A 17,621-nucleotide genomic window follows, 5' to 3' on the forward strand; every position below is an offset into this window, starting at 1 on the left:
AGCCATGTATAAAATTAAAAGTGGAGTAATGAAGAGTTTTCTGCAAAACTGTGGGACTCATGGATAACCAATTAGCTACCACTTATGGAAGACTGATTTTGTATATAGTAGCTACAGCGATACTATTATATGTACCATGATGGAAAAACACTGAAATACCAAATGGATTGTGAAAATAGCAGAACATGTGGAAATGACACAATTGATCTTTTTCATAAGGGGTAAGACAACAAGTGGGAACCAGTTTGGTGCAGTGGTTAAGGCACTGAGCTAGAAACTGGGAGGCTATGGGTTCTAGTTCTGCTTTAAGGCATGAATCCCTGGATTATTTTCTCTCAACCCTAAAAAAAGGCAATGGCAAACCACTTTTGAAAAATCTTGCCAAGAAAATTGCAGGGACGTATTGTATATAGCCAGTCCCTGAGAAGTGGACACAATTGAATGAAATAATAATAATAATTTTAAAAAGACAACAAATACTTAAAGACTGGAAACCTGTTTTAGACTTTTTGAAGAAAATAGGGGGAAATGAATTGGAGATTCATGCATTTGCTCACTCATGGGATTGAATATGTGAAAACGAGAAACATGTTGTAACTTTGAAGAGAGAGAGAGAGGAGAGCTGATGAGTTTGTTGTAACTACCAAAATTGGAAACTGCTTCTCCTTTTCTTTTCTTTTCCTACCTGCAACTCTTTTCTACTTCTTTTATCTTATCTTTCTTTTTAAATTTCACTCTTATGTTATTTCTTTTATGTTACTTTCTTAAAGCGATGAGTCCTTTGTTAAGCAAGGTATAGGGAATCAAATAATATGGTTACTGAACGCAGCAAAAGCTAAAATTGTATGTGTATTTAAGTATGAGGATATGTTATGATGAGGGGATGAACAGATAAAAATATATTAAATTGGTTCATTGATTAGCTGGCCTCCCCAGGGTGCTCTGATCCCTCCCTCACATCTGATTGTGTGAAATTGGCATTCTCAATCATAGTTCTTTTGAAGATGACTGAACAGTTGAATGGGAATAGTTATAAAAATGGGCTATGAAAATAACTTTGGGAGACAGGAGGAAGAGCCTCAGCCTAGACAACAGTCCTAATAAGAAAAATTTGAGTCTAAAGAAGAGATGTGGGTAGAGAAAGCATCTCAGAGGGGACCCTCCCTGGAAATTAAAGGCAGGGGAGAAGAAAAGAGTTTTTTGGACTTGCAAGATTACTGTAACCTTATAATAATAGTATTAGTAGTCATGGTTATGATCTTTTGTCTGGACTACCCCAAAAGGCTGACAATAAGAAAAATGATGTACATGCTTGGGAAACTAGATTCAGTAGTTCATCTGCATTTAAAAGACAAAGGCTAAGACAGCAAAGCATGTTTTGGACAGGGAGGACCACTGGTTTGAAAGAAGGATCAAAGAGGCCATCTATGTCAAAACTGAACAGCTCTCTCTCTCTCTCAACAGAAGAGGGATATGACATATGATATACCCAGTCTACAACACAGTCCTTTCAACTGTTCCAAGAAGGCTCCACACCCATTTGCCCCACTCAGGTGACACAGATAAAACTCCAGGTGATCTTAATGACTTGCTAAAAGAATGCAAATGACCAGCTTTCTGCAAGGAATGCAAATCCTTCCATTCCTCACAATCCAGTCAGAGCTGAAGAAGCTTCTTGGATGAGAAGCAAAATATCTTCAAACAAAAACCAGAAAGTCTAGTCGCCTCTTGAAAAAGCACCTTTGGGACAACCATGACCTGGATGATTGAGCATCTCCATAGACATGCTAAGGAAAATTAATTCATCTTGCTGATAAATCACTTAGTGTAAAGTGTTCTTGTTTCAAAAGATAAGGCAAAATGGTAATGGAGCTGTTACAATGAATTCTGTCTTTCTAGTGACAGCTGTCAAAAAGAGCAAAGCAACTCTGGAAAATGAATCTACAACACAAGGAGGTCAACCTTAATTGTGTAAAAAGCAAATCAATATTAACTGCAGTCAGTCATACTAGAACACTGGGTCTTCTGTTCCCACCAGATGTTGTCTGATAAACTTAATTTGAATGGAACAACATAATCTACTTAATACATCAAATCAGATTAATTCCTGCATCTTTCCAAAAGCTTTAAAAACACTTCACTTCTATATTGTTCATGTCAGAAAATAAACAGGCAAAAATCTAAACCCATTCTGAAAGGGAAGATTCAGACTACTGCACTATCACTCGGAAACTATTCCTGCTTTCTGCTCTCCTAAAAATAATAAGAAAGCGTTCATTTCATAAATGTCGATGGAGATTCTCAGTCATCCAGGTCATGGTTGTCCCAAAGGAGGCAACTGGACTTTCTGTTTGTTTTTCTTTGAAGATGTTTCACTTCTCATCTAAGAAGTTTCTTCAGCTCTGAGAAGCAAAAGAGAAAAACAAAGCCCAGTTGCCTCTTGAAAAAGCACCTTTGGGACATTCATTTCATATGGACTTGCTTCCTTTAACTAGAACCATATACTAAACTTTTGTCTCTGAGCATTTTGGAGAGCATGATGTACCTTTTCCTCTTCATTATACGCACACGCTGTAAGCTTAGCAAACGTTTGCATTATGAAATATGGGCTTTTTGTCAAAAAGGATTAACTACAGCATCATTCAGCCTGGTCAGTATTTGGGAGGGATCCAATTGCCACATTCCATCAGAAAAGAGAAGTGGAAAGAGACTTGTGTGAAGGACGCAAACTCACTATGTGATGCTTACGAAGAGGCAGCAATTCAGACTTTGCAGAATGTATGGCTTAATAAGCTCTAGTATACTTAACTTGAATATTCTAAAAGCTAATTAGTTCTGGGGCTGGGATGGGGAACATGCTGCTGTGATGCTTGGAAGCCATCTATGCACACACAGTTTGTATCTGTAACAGGTGCATGACTATACACATAGAGGCACTGCTTACGTCTTTTCCGCTTAGAGAGATCCTATTTGTTCTGCCCTGATTAACACTATTGCTGCAGTCATCACTCCCATAGACGTTGTTTGGGGGGGGGGGGGGCAGCAGGAATGAGCTGTTTCAGAAATGTCAGTTCCAACAGCACTGAATCAGAAAAGTGCAAGATGGTGGGAAGAGTCATAGGCCCTGCTGAAAGCCGTATGGAAACACCTGGAGGGCTACATAAGCTTACATGGGCTTACATCTCATGGATTAATCATCTCAGTTAGGTAGGCGGGTAGGTAGGCAGAGGGAGGGGGAAGAGAGAGAAAGAAAAAGAGAGAACGAGAGAACGAGAAAGAGAGATGGAGGGAAAGTCTCATCTAACATATTTCCAATATATATATAATTAACATTGGACCATGAAAAAGAAAGATTCCTTCAAGTCAAGTTTCAAGGTCATGCCCACAGAGATTTCTTGACCTTTTCAGCAGTGATTTTCTTTAAAAAAAAAAATCTCAGTCTTGCAGTTCTAGGGTCCCCTGGTAATCTGTCCTTCCAAGTACAAACTAGGTTTGAGCTTCCATGGCTTTCCCAAATCAACCAAAGTCACCTAGGTGCTTCTTAAAGCATACAAATTGATAACAATACTGTATAACCCAGGTTTGCTGGATTTTAAACACCTAGGTTTTGAATGCCGAGTAAATCAAACTTTCTAATAATAACAGACTATATTGATCACTGGGGAAATGTTAGAACAATATCAAATTTAATATTCAGTCTATATTGTACATTTTAAACATTTTGTTCCTATTAAAACAGTACAGTGTATTCCTCTCTTTGCCACTAGAAGGCAATCTATACTATTCTGCAGAACGCAGAATAAGAATTCCCCAGAACAAGAAAGCAGGAAGGGGTGTGTTTCTTCACACTTCAGACAGAAAATCTGAAAACGATAAAGGAAATTCCATAACACCACAAATTCCATTAATTTGCTTTAATATTTTACATTCTCTCAGTTCAAGAAAGCTTCTTTTAACAACTTTTATTTCAAGGCAAACAAAATTGCCAGTTTGGGATCAGTTTTCTCATGAAAACGCTACAAAGTGTTAATTTAGGGTTGATATAAGAAGCCATTTTTCAGAAAGTTCTCCATAGAACTAACTGCAGTGTATAGCATTTTCTCCCTAATTATGCTTTACAGCATTACTCTGTATGTATTACTAATATGTATTAATAAAACATATTAGTTCAGATGCTATGGCATTGTCCTGAACTAATTGCCTACAGAATGGTTGGATCGAATTTATAATTTGCCATCTGTAACTTAACAAGGAAACAGAGCAACTTATATTTGTTTTAGAGAAAAATCTAAGGAGGAGGGAGGGAGGGAGGAAAGAAGGAAGGAAGGAAGGAAGGAAGGAGGAAGGAAGGAAGGAAGGAAGGAAGGAAGGAAGGGTACATGGCCACTTTTCCCATTGCAAAAAACACACAGTATAAACAAAACAACTGTTTATCATCCCAAAAAATGATATTTATGCTGATTGTAATTTGAAAGGACTACATTTAATTACACTCACATACACAAAAGGTACAAGTCATATACCAAGAAACTTAAGGCAGATGCTAACAACACATAATATGCATAATAGAAACTATTACTTAGAATTAGGCCATAGAAATCTTTTTTTTTCACATTAATGTCCTTCATTATTCATTCGGCTTGCAGAAAAAAAGGACAGCCTCAGGTACTCTCCAGTCTAAACACACTGGAGACAGCCATACAAAGACCCCAGAGAACGTAATTGTGAAGGGAATTCCCACATAGACAATGAACACTATTATTTGCACAACAGCGAACAAGTATTTACCACAAGAGATCAATTATCAGAGCATGTCAACCTGAAACATAAAATATACACAGTGGGACTCAGAAACATGAAAGACGGTACTGGCCAGATTACACTCTTCCAGAAAAGGAAGGCCAATTAATCCAAACAATTTTTGACACTGGCATAGTCCCTTTTTCAAAATTCCACAGAAACTCAGGGGAAAACAAATCTTTTAAAATTGCTGGAATGCAAGTAAAATAAGACAAACAACATTTCGAGAAATGGTTCAGTGTAAACTGTTAAATTACTGCACTGTATCTCTCAGCATTCTCAGAATATAATCTCAGGCTGTAATAAATTCTCAAGAGAAGAGAAATCCACAAATGAAATCCAGACACTCTCTTCACTAGCATTAGCATCCTGCTATATAGGAGCCATCTAAATTTCTGCTAGTAGGATTTTCAGTCAGCATTAGGAGCCCAGCCATGTTAGTGCCTGACTGTGCCCTGAGTATTCCAAAGACCTCCACTGCAAACAAGAGGCAGTTTAGAGTCAAGGGCCAAAACATTTGACACTATTGTGGCTGGAAAATCAGTTTTTGCTGCCTTACATTCCCTCCTGTAACCCTTTTCTTTCTCTACAGATTCTCTTTTTTTTTGCTTTGCTTTTTAAAGGCTGTCACCTTCATGATTCCTTCCCCTACCCTATGGCAGTGTTGGCAAACCTTTTTGGCAACTGAGTCCCGAAACAGGACAGCGCATGCATGCCAGAAACCGGAAGAACAGCCACCTGGTGCGCATACATGCACCAGGCAGCTGCTCTTCTGGTTTCTGGCACATGCATGCGCACCGGCCACTTGGTCTTCTGGCTGCCCAGTGCACATGCGCACACCAGAAACCCAAAGGGCAGGGGCTCAGTGTGCGTGCATGCACCTGTTAGATGATCTTCCAGTTTCCAGTGCACACATGCACACCGGCCACCTAGTCTTCTGGTTTCTGAGCTGTGCGCATGTGCGTGCCGGAAACAAGAAGCTCATCTTCATGGCGCGTGCATGCACGCAAAATGGCTGCTCTTCTGGTTTCCGGTGCTCCGGTGCGTGTGAAGACAGGCTGGCCAGTGTGCTGGAACCCAGAAGAGCAACTGCTCATGTGTTCAGAGAGAGGGCTCTGTGTGTCCACTTCCGGCACGCATGCCATAGGTTCGACATCACGGCCCTATGGTCTCCTCTCACTATTAATACCATACAAATCAATGGAAGTGACCTACAATTTACTTTTGCAGCAACTTTGACAAGCAGAGTTAATAGTAGCAGGCAATGCAGGAAAATTCATTGCCTATTACCTGAGAGACTTTCAAGATAACCTGCCAAGTCCCATTCTCTTGATGTATAAGGATAAGGAGATTACTCCCATGATTTGCAATGCAGAATGGACACTACTATCACTGGCTTAAATGGATCCCCCATATGCAATTAGATAATGTTTCAGACATGCAGAAAATAAGCCCAGAAGGTTTAAGGATGATTCTAAGAAACCTGGAGATCCAATGTAGTGTACTAGATAAGGCACCAGGCTAGAAAGAGGAACAATGGGCATTCTACTCCTACCTTAGGCATGAGGCCAACTGGGTAATCTTGGGCTTGCTCTCAACCCTAGCAAGAATTAGGCAATGACAAATCACTTCCGAAATCTTGCCAAGAAAACTGCAGGGGTTAGTCCAGACAGTCATCAGGAGTCAACACTGACTCAAAGGCATGCACAACACTAAGGAATTTAAAAAGGAACAAGTGTTTGGTTCTTTCAACAAGATTGCTTCAAAGACTTGTTATTCTAAAAAGAGACACTTCATAGAACAGCAGAATGATGAAGGGTAATTTTGCATTTGAACATCTTCCTTTTGTGTAATTTACAGTAAGGAGTAAGGATGTACTTCTCCATTTTTTGAGTTTCCACACATTGTAAGGTTATTGATACACAGCTGGGTTTCTAAATCTCCATCCTGTGCCTATGGACAGTGAGGTTCTCCAACAATTCAGTTCATCTAAAATCTAAGAAGGAACCGATAACAGAATTGCACTGAAACCCTGGTTCTGAGATACAATCATCACCACCACCATCATCATCATTTTAGCCATTGTCTATCCACTGTAGAATGAAGGCCTCATCTGCATGTTTCCAACCAATACAGTCCTTTTAAGTGAGCCCGCAACACTTGCTGATGCCATAAATCCATCTTGTTTTGGGTCTCTTTTGTGGATGCTTTTTATCAAATGAGATCCATTCTATGACTGCCTTAGTCCACCTGCCATCACCTGCTTATACTATACTATTACTATTACTATTACTATTCTATACTATACTATTACTACACTACACTACACTACACCTCACTACACTATACTAATCATATTATATTTCATAATCTAGAATTTGAGAATTTGGACATTGGCTATAATACAAGCCAAGACTCTCACTCTATCCTAGTTTAGTGTAAATGAGTTAAACGCAAAATCAAGTAGTGAATTCATTCCTTGCTTGTCTATAATTAGGCAAAGGTAAACCCCTGTAAATGTTGTACTCAGGGAGGAAAATACATCTTAAAGTCTTGCTGAAGTTTATGATTGGGCAAAATTTGGAACAACTTTATTGCAAAAGCTTCTATTCAAAAATTGGACATTTGTAAACAAAAATTATGGAAACCAAAACTAGTTACTAGGAAGAGGAAGAGGAGGAGGAGGAGGAGGAGGAGGAGGAGGAGGAGGAGGAGGAAGAAGAAGAAGAAGAAGAAGAAGAAGAAGAAGAAGAAGAAGAAGAAGAAGAAGAAGAAAAGCATCTAGATGAGATGGCAGTACATAAATCTAATGAATAAAGAAAAGAAAGAAAGAAAAACAAAAAGAAATTAGACCAAATATAACGCTAAAATGGAAGCAAGCGGAAATCCATACGATTGTCACATTCCCAGATAAGAGAGCTTCATTCAGACTGCACTGCTGCACTGATAATTTGGTTTTTCTCTAATTGTTGGGGTGGAGATGAGAAAGAAGGTTGGCTTCTCTTATGCATGCGTGTGAGTGTGCAGACAGACTCAATTATTCTCTTTCATCTTTCTGTGGTAGTTCTTCCTCCAAGTTAAATTTTAGCTGTCATTCTCCTCCTAACAGCAGACTTCACTTCAGCTAAATTATTATTTTTGAACTGATTGTAGGATCACATATACATTTAGTCAGGAGGAGCCGTGGTGGTGCAATGGTTAGAATGAGGTACTGCAGGCTACTTCTGCTGACTGCCGGCTGTCTGCAATTTGACAGATCAAATCTCACCAGGCTCAAGGTTAACTCAGCCTCCCATCCTTCCAAGGTTGGTAAAATGAGGACCCAGATTGATGGGGACAATATGCTGACTCTGTAAACCGCTTAAAGGGCTGTAAAGCGGTATATAAATCTAAATGCTATTGCTATAGTCCTCCACTGCCCATCTTACCCAGAAAGTCAATGGGGAAATCAGTAGGGAAGGCTGCAAGCTGCTTCCACCTGCTGAGGACTCCTTCTCATCACTGGGGATTGGATGAAAGATTCCTGTAAAGGGGAGCTGAACTCCTTCAACAAGGTGCAAAAATGTTGCTGCTGCTATTATTAACATGGTAACGGTATATTTCTTCATCAACCCAGTCAATACAAAGGCTTTTCTAACTTGGCCCAATAACACAGCTAGATGTATAGGATCCCATTGACTGGTAGTCCTCAACTTATGACTGATTGGTTTAATGATGGTCCAGAATTATGATGACCTCAAAAAGGATGCTTAATGGCTCATAAAGCACCAATGGAGTTCCATGTATGGAGAGGACCTGAACTCCTTTGGCAGGGTACAGAAATGGAATTTCATTCTTGCAGCCTGCCAAAAGGGCACAGAGGGGAGTTGAAATCCTTCAGCAGACAGCTCTTTCAACCAGTCCCCAGAGAAAAGAGGGAAGTTAAAGCATAGGGAAGAGTGGTAAGGTAAGGGGCACGTCCTGCCTTGGGTGGGTTGCGAGACCCTGGGCGGCCAGGAACAGGTTACTTGCAAGTGTTTCTTTTCTCAAGAACTGGAAATCTCACTGGGATTTTGGCAGGGAAGATTTTCAGTGGCTGAATGGAACCTTCAGAATCTCCCACCACCACCCATGCTAAGCAGCCTGGCCCTCTCTTAGCTTAATAACAGTAGCACGTAGACTTATATACTGCTTCATAGTGCTTTACAGCCCTCTCTCTAAGCGTTTTACAGAGTCAGCATATTGCTACCAATTATCATGCTACTCATTTTACCAACCTTGGAAGGATGGAAAGCTGAATCAATCTTGAGCCGGTCAGGATTGCACTCTTGGCAGTGGGCAGAGTTAGCCTGCAATACTGCCTTCTAACCACTGCACCACCATGGCTCCACAACCTGCAAGATGACCTACAAGATTACTTAACAACCAGAATGGCAAGTGCCAGGATTGCAGTTGTTGAGAGAAGCAGTCACATTGATGTCTCGCTTGAAGACTGATTTGCTCAATGACTGACATTCTGGCACCAATTGTAGATATAACTGGGCTACCTTTAGTAAAGGGAAACAACAGCTTAACTCGTTTTTTATAAACATACAGACACAACAGATAATATAAAGACATGCATGAACACATGCAAGAATAAAGTTTATTTCTCTAGTTGAAGTATTTTTTTAATTAGCCTTTCCCCAAAAGTGTTCCTATATAATTGGATTTTTAACTGGGTCACAAGGCAGTGTTATAAAAAAAAAACCCTCCACTATAACATCTTCAGCGATAACTAGGAAAACTCATATAAAATTCCAGTGGATAAGGATTGCTTACATTGTGCCCCAATTTCAGTATTTTAAAAACAATAAAACCAAACTGTCCAAAGATGCAGTTCTATAAGAAACAGATGAAGGTTTTCTCAACCTCAAAAAAGAAACTAAGAGAGAACCTAGTTTCATCTTCTAAAAGGGAATCCTAAAACCTGTTACATTTCACAAATTAAATTAATTCCCTCTGTGATTTCCCCTGTGCATCGACATTATGGATGAAAAGAAAATTAGAATCAACACTAAGGCAGAAATATGAGACATGTCAATACCTCCAATGGTATATAAATTACAGCTTCCAATTATCTGCTAAGCATAATAGATACAACGACAGATTATAAATACTGAGACATCTATATAGAGAACTTAATTGTCCAGAGAAGCCAATTTTAATTGCTCTGTCCAAAAACCAATTTGATAGGAACTGGTGAGCCTGGGGTCAGAGGTTAGCCAAAAGTCTCCTCTCAATTAATGGGTCATCTTAAAACGCTTTACTTTAATGTGAATATATTTTATTCTATGTTATCTCACTGTAGACTCTTTTATCTCATTTCACTGTAACTTACCTTATTTTACTGTATCTACCGTCTGATTTGGGATCTACTGTCTGTCTTGATAAGGCCAATTTGCTAATCAGTAAAGTATATAATATTGTATTATAACCATTAATGTTACAGCTGCTCTCAAATATGGGGGAAGTGCTCTTTTTCCTCCTTCTCTGCTGTCCCAATATGGGGGCAGACAACGAGCATTGCTTCCTTAGCTTTGAAAAGCTCATGACTCAGTTCCTCATGGAGAGAAGCAAAGAAACGTAGGAGGAGAAGGAGGAGAAAGAACTGGTGGCAAACCTCTGATCTAAGACCATAAGCAATTCCCTTTAATGTTTTTTTCACATGAAAACATCTTCGTACCAACACCTTCCTTTCCATCTTATCAAATAGAAATATGCATTAAGAAATCTGATCATATTACCGATAAGTAAAAATCTGTGGATACCATTAGTTGTGGACACTGGTGATTATTATTCCTGGGTCCCCCCCCCCATTTGATTCTTGTTCATTCTTATGTTTTAATTTTTTTAAAAAACCTCGAGAGAGACACAGTTCAAACATTTTTGACCTATATGGTATTGCAACCAAATACAGATCCTCTATTATTCCCTATTTTACAAATATTTTTTCCTTTTAAATGTTGCAAATATAGGAAACAGAATTACAGCCAACATGATGCATATCTTGTGATGTCAGGGTCCATTTGGTTGAGAAAGGTACATGGATGCTTCAAAGAGATTTCACACTGGTTGAGCAATATAAATCCTCTACCACAAATCGTGGCCCGACAAAACCGCGCTTGTCAAAATAGCGGCGACAAAAACACGTTGCTAAAACCGCGACGTCATCACCGTGGCATCATCACCGTGGCGACAACAGTGCGGCGACAGAAGGGCGCTTTAAAACAGTGTGGCAACAGAAAGCCGATTTAAATTAAGGTAAGGGTTAGGATTAGGTTTAGGGGTTTGGTTTAAAGTTAGGTTTAGGGTTAGGTTTAGGGTTAGGGTTAGGGTTAGGGTTAGGGTTAGGGTTAGGTTAGGGTTAGGGTTAGGGTTAGGTTTAGGGTTAGGTTAGGGTTAGGGTTAGGGTTAGGGTTAGGGTTAGGGTTAGGGTGCTGAGCACTTCGGAAGCGCGGATTTGCCCTCCGTGGTTATGTCGTCGCGCTAGGGTCGCCTTTTTCCTTAGCGCTTCAGACGGCACAGATTTGCCCTCCGCACTTATGTCAGCGCGGATAAGGGCTTCGCGGTTTTGTCGGTGAACCACCACGAATATGGCATATTAACACCAGTCAAATCCAGTTAGATAGGTTACTACACATGGGTTGAGAGACCACAGGTATCGCCTTTGGAAAGCAATAAGCCGAGTAGCAAATGAGACAAACCTATTTCAGGTTTCTGCCTAGTGAGCTTCCTCCTCACCATAATCAACTGAAACCCTTCAAAGTCTTAGTAATACTAGACCTGAAATAATGCATCCAGTTTTGGTCACCACGTTGCAAACATATGTTGAGACTCTGGGAAAAGTGCGAAGAAGAGCAACTAATATATTAAAGGCCTGGAGACTAAAACATATGCAGGATTTGGATTTGGCTAGTCTAGAGAAAAGGAGGACTAGAGGGGATATGATAGCAGTCTTCCGTATTTGAGGAGCTGCCACAAAGAATAGGGGTTCAATTTATTTTCCAAAGCACCAGAGGGCAAGACAAGAAACAATGGATTGAAACAATAGATGGAAATCAAGGAGAGAAGGAACCTGGAATTAAGGAGAAACCCCCTAACACTGAGGACAATTAACCAATGGAACAGCTTGCCTTCAGAACTTGTGGGTGCTTCATCACTGGAAGTATTTAAGAAGAGACTGGACATTCACTTGTCTGAAATGATATAGGATCTCCTGCTTGAGCAGGGGGCTGAACTAAGGTCCCTTCCAACTCTATTCTGATTTTAAAAGCTTTCAGCCTTTCATCATCAAACATGGACATCTTGTGTGCATTGGCTATAGCAGTGCTCTCTCTCTGTAATTCCTGTCACACTATGTCCTTATTGTTTCTGACTTCTGTGAACAGCAAACACACTCTGAAGTCTACATTCTGACAAAAAGGCTTTCCAAGTCAAAAGACATTAAATGGAAGCAACTCTTTTCATGCCATTCCCAACTATTGTACTGGTGATTGATTGATCCGTATAAAGTTAGCAATGGGGATTGATTAATTATGTGTCATCAAGTTGGCGCTGACTTTTAGAACCATGTACAGATTTTATCCATAGTGGCCTGTCCCTAACCTGGAATTTCAGATCTTCCAAGGACGCACGCATGGCCACTGTAACTGAGTCCATCCATTTGCTGTGTATTGTCATCTTCTTCTCTTTTCCCAGCCTTCTCCAAAGAACTGGGACTTTACATAATAAACCCCAATAGGGTAATTTGAGCCTATAGAACAATGGGGCCCTTTTTAACAATGGGTCAGGGTCGACAGTGATAAATTGGCTTCTATAAAAGGAAAGGATAAAAGAAAGACATATCCAAAATAGGGCTGTATTGGCTCCAGTCGTCTGTCCCTTGCATGTAAACCTATTGGCCTAATTCTGGGGTAGGCAATTATTTTGACTAGGTGGCACATCTGTAACCTTGATAGACTTCCTTAATGGTGTATCAACATGGATATCATAGAGAAGTCCCCTCTTTTCACAAAATAATTTCCACAGTGGACCTGGCCAATCAAAACACACACAGAGAGACAGACAAAGACAAAGACAATGTAGGTCGTTCTTCAAACTTCTTTCTATCACTGTAGCTGACCTTTTTGTAATGTGGAGAGATGTCAATTTCTCCAAAAACACTGGAGAGGGGGGTGGGGAGGGTCTGTCATTTTTATTTTCCAGGAAGTCTTATGACATGAAGATAGTGCCAGAGCTGATGCCGGTTTTCTCATTTATTTATTTATTTTTTAATTGCAGAGCTTTGCAAGGGCAAGGAAAATTTCACAGGCATATTGATGCTGTGTCCTCTGGCCTTGTTCCTTGAGGGTTTTTTTGTTTTTTGTTTTTTTGTTTTTTGTGCCTTCAAGTCAGTTTTGTTTCCTGGTGACTGCATGGACAAATCCGTACAGTTTTCTTAACAAGGTTTTTCAGAAATAGTTTGTCATTGCCTGCTTTTTCCTAGGGCTGAAAGTGTGACATGGCCCAAGGTTGCATAGCAGGGTTCATGGCTAAGATCAGATCAGAACTTACTATTTCCCAGTTTCCAGTCTGATCCTTTAACCATTACACCAAACGGGCTCTCTTTTTAAAATAAATGCCTTCCAGTTAGTGTTGACTGGGCAAGTCCCTGCAATTTTCTTCGCAAGATTTTAGATTGTAGAAGTGGATTGCCATTGCCTCTTTCCTAGGGCTGAGAGTGAGTGACTGGCTCAAGATCACCCATTTATCTTTGTGTATAAGGCAGGGCTGGAACTCACAGGCTCCCAGTTTCTAGACTGATGCCTTAGCCACTACAACAAACTGGGCCCTCCAGACTGCTTAGGTCCCTCTAAAATATAAATGAAATTGAGATAGCATGAAATTGTCCTGAAAGCTTTCTCATGAAAAGTTTGTGTTCTTTGTTTTCTGAACAACTCTCCCAGGCAAACCTGTTGACATGATTCATCTATCTAATAAGCAAGAATCCTTGTAAGAGTTGAGCATTCTTTGAGCTTAGAAGCATTTCTCAATTATCCAAGGGTGTTTTTTTTAATGTGGCAATATTTCCCCCCATATATAGCAGTTCTTACATACAAGGGACCTAATTTGAATTTGACAGCAATGCATTTTTGGGCACGGGAATTCCCCCAATATGGGGGAAAATATTGCAGCATTACTAATTAAAAAAAACTTAGATAATTAAGAAATGCTTCTAAGCATACTCTATACTTTAGACAGTGTTCAGCTGTGCTTTAGGAAAAAAACAGGTGCAATTTGAATTATTATTTTGGATTCATAGTTCCTATCTATTGAGGAGGTTCTGACCAGTTCTGGAGAACCGGTAGTGGGAATTTTGAGTAGCTTGGAGAACCAGTAAATACCACCTCTGACTGGCCCCGTCTCATCTATTCTCTGCCTCCTAAGTCCCAGCTGATCGAGAAGGAATGGAGATTTTGCAGCAACCTTCCCCTGGAGTGGGGAGGGAATGGAGATTTTACAGTATCCTTCCCCTGGAGTGGGGAGGAAATGGAGATTTTACAATATCCTTCCCCTGGAGTGGAGAGGGAATGGAGATTTTACAATATCCTTCCCCTGGAGTGGGGTGGGAATGAAGATTTTACAGTATTCTTCCCCTGGAGTGGGGAGGAAATGGAGATTTTACAATAGCCTTCCCCTGGAGTGGGGTGGGAATGGAGATTTTACAATATCCTTCCCCTGGAGTGGGGAGGGAATGGAGATTTTACAATAGCCTTCCCCTGGAGTGGGGAGGAAATGGAGATTTTACAATATCCTTCCCCTGGAGTGGGGTGGGAATGGAGATTTTACAGTATCCTTCCCCTGGAGTGGAGAGGGAATGGAGATTTCACAGTATCATTCTTCTGCAGCGGGGAGGGAAAGGAGATTTTACAGTATTCTTCCCCTGGAGTGGGGTGGGAAAGGAGATTTTACAGTATCCTTCCCTTTACACCCACCAAGCCATACCCACCAAGCCACACTACGCCCACCAAGCCACGCCCACAGAACCGGTAGTAAACAAAATTTGAATCCCACTACTGACTAATACCCATTATGTCCTCTTTTTATAAATAGTTATAATTATATTATAAATAGTTCCAATGGTCATATCATATACAGTAGGTCCTGTGACTCTATGCATTAACATTGTATTAAACTGATGTGATAGGAAGACAAAGCCAAGCTAGAGATACAGCATAATGTCATTATCCAATCTCGCTGTGACTCCCATCCCCCTTTTCCCCATCCAGCTAAGGAACAAATATTTTCTGATTGTTTAAGACTGCTTGAAAAAGTGTTTGAAGTTGTGTTTTTGGCTGACTTTTATATTTTAAGTGGAAAAAAAGAAGCAGATCATACTGTCATTGAGCAGAACAGCATATAAATTAGGGTGAGCAGATTCCCTTGTGAATTGAGAACATCTAATTTCTAGAAGAACTGAGATTGCCTTGGAGGAGGCAGCTAAGTGCAAAAGAACTCACAAAATCACTTGTGATACATTCAATGTATCAGTCACTCTTCGAAAGACTCGTGTACAAAACCAAAGCTATTAATTCTTATATTCCTAAGAATAACATCAAAAGCTATAAGACAACTGAGGAAGTTACAAATAGTGTCAATGGCCAGTGCAATTGTCATAAATATCTGCCAGTTGCCAAGTGCCTGAATTTTCATCATCTGATCATGGAGATGCTGCAACACTTGTAAGTGTGAAAAACAGTCAGAAGACATTTTTTTCAGGGCCACTGTAACTTTGAACCGTCACTAAACAAATGTTTGTAAGTCAAGGACTACCTGTACAGAACTTAAAGGAATTAAAGCAAAGAATCAGTACTATTAAACCATGGATATCAAACTCCATTGTCACCAGTGGTGGGTTACGACTGGTACGCCCCGGTACAGGCATACCAGTGCCTACCAGGAGCACCAGGTACCATTCTGGTATGGTGCTACGGAGGGCCCACCTGCCCACCCATGCTCCTTACCAGTATTTGAAGTTTTCGTGGCTTCTGCACACGCGCCCGAAGCATACAGCGCCTGCATGATGCTCTGCCGAGCAGCTAGAGCGTCGTGGGTGGTAAGTACTCAGGCATGCGCTGCGCGGGATCCGGAACCCACCCCTGATTGTCACATATCACAAAATATCGTGATTTTTTTTGCCTTTGCAGAGCTGGAGTAGGTGTGGCCTATGTGTGTCACAACCGTCCCACAGTTTGATACCCCTGCATTAAACCATTCCAAACCCTTTCAAAGCGTTACGGGCATTTACTGAAAACAAGGCACCAAAACTATGGAACCATTTCAGAGCCTTTGAGAACGCAAAGGCCTTCCATTGACAGAACAACTAACAGAGAAGATGTCCTGTAGATCTCTTTGAAAAAAAGCCTTCCATACTTGGAGACAGGAGAAGGAATGCTCAGGCAGTCGGCTTACACCTCTCTTTAATGTTTGAGAGCACGTAAGAATACTATTCTAACAATTGCTTCGGTGGGATGGGGTAATAGTTTGCCACTGCAAAGTTATTAGCCTATATGGATAATGTTAAGCTGGCTATAATATCAGAGAAGATGAACCAGAGTTACTCTAAAAGAAACAATGTGCTGTAACATACATATCTATTTCTGTACTTCCTCTCAAATTGCAGCGGGTTGCTTAGTAACTTTATATTTCAAACAGGAAATGCAAGTTTTCCAAATTGTGAGGCTTCCTTCCAAGTTAGAAAGAAAAGAAGTATGAAAAAAAAAACACCATGCTGCGGCCAGCCCCTTTGGAGCCCACTTTCAGAATGGGGTGGGGGAGGAATAATATGTGGCCCTCCAGATGTTTCTCAACAAGAACTCCCAGCATTCCTCCCATTAGCTCTGCTAGTCAAGAATGGTAACTCAGCAACATTTGGAGGACCAAAAATTTCCCACCCATTTAAGAGGGAGTAATCATCAACTATCATTGAGTCTCCTGTGCGGTAATTTAACCAGACTAGCACTGTGATGTAATTTGTGGACTAAGTTTACATTTTCCCAGCAGTCTACTAAGATAGACATATACCTCTTCCCGCATTAGTTCATCCTAAGCCTAGAATAAGAATGATGCTAAAAATAGGTTTCTAGTTTCATCCAATTTCACTCAGTCCCAGTTGCTGTTCTGCTACTCCTAGTGCACTGCAGAACAAAGCTTGTTGCTATGCTTGAATGTGCTATCCGTCTAGTTTAGTGCTCTAAAGGTAAAAACTGGAAAGAAGAAGAACATCAGAAGAAATTCAAGCCCAGATAAAACACAGACTAGATCATCACATAGATATGACTCATGTTTAGCTGAACATATAGTTACGAAAGTACAATATTGAACGGGCTGTTACGCAAGAGGCCACATTCTATCCATCTGTTCCACCAATGAGTTCAATACCATTTTACTATGCACCTGTTTTCATGTGCATTATAATGCAGGTAGTCCTCTACTTACAACCACAATTCCACTCAAAATTCCCATTGCTAAGCAAGGCCGCTGTTAAGTGAGTCTTCCCCCCATTTTACAATCTCTCTTGCCACCATTGTTAAGTGAATTTCTGCATTGTTAAGATAATAACACAGCTGTAAAGTGAATCAGGTTTCCCCACCGACTTTGCTTGTCAGAAGTTTACAAAAGGGGATCACATGACCCCAGGACACTGCGACCACCATAAATGACTTCGTTGTCAAGCATCCACATTTTTTTTAATTTTTTTTTTAAATTTTTAATTTTCAAAACAAACATGACACATAAAATCTTCTTTCTTTACATACTGT

The 17,621-nt window shown here is 40.3% G+C and overlaps 1 protein-coding gene across 2 annotated transcripts in view; it reads right to left on the minus strand.

The window, feature by feature from the left end:
• ARHGAP26 (Rho GTPase activating protein 26) overlaps positions 1-17,621 on the minus strand; it is a 247,694-nt gene that overhangs the window by 177,814 nt on the left and 52,259 nt on the right. The gene's annotated exons all lie outside the window — the stretch shown is intronic.

Source organism: Thamnophis elegans, chromosome 2, assembly GCF_009769535.1.
Source record: "Thamnophis elegans isolate rThaEle1 chromosome 2, rThaEle1.pri, whole genome shotgun sequence".
NCBI classification, from domain to species: domain Eukaryota; kingdom Metazoa; phylum Chordata; class Lepidosauria; order Squamata; family Colubridae; genus Thamnophis; species Thamnophis elegans.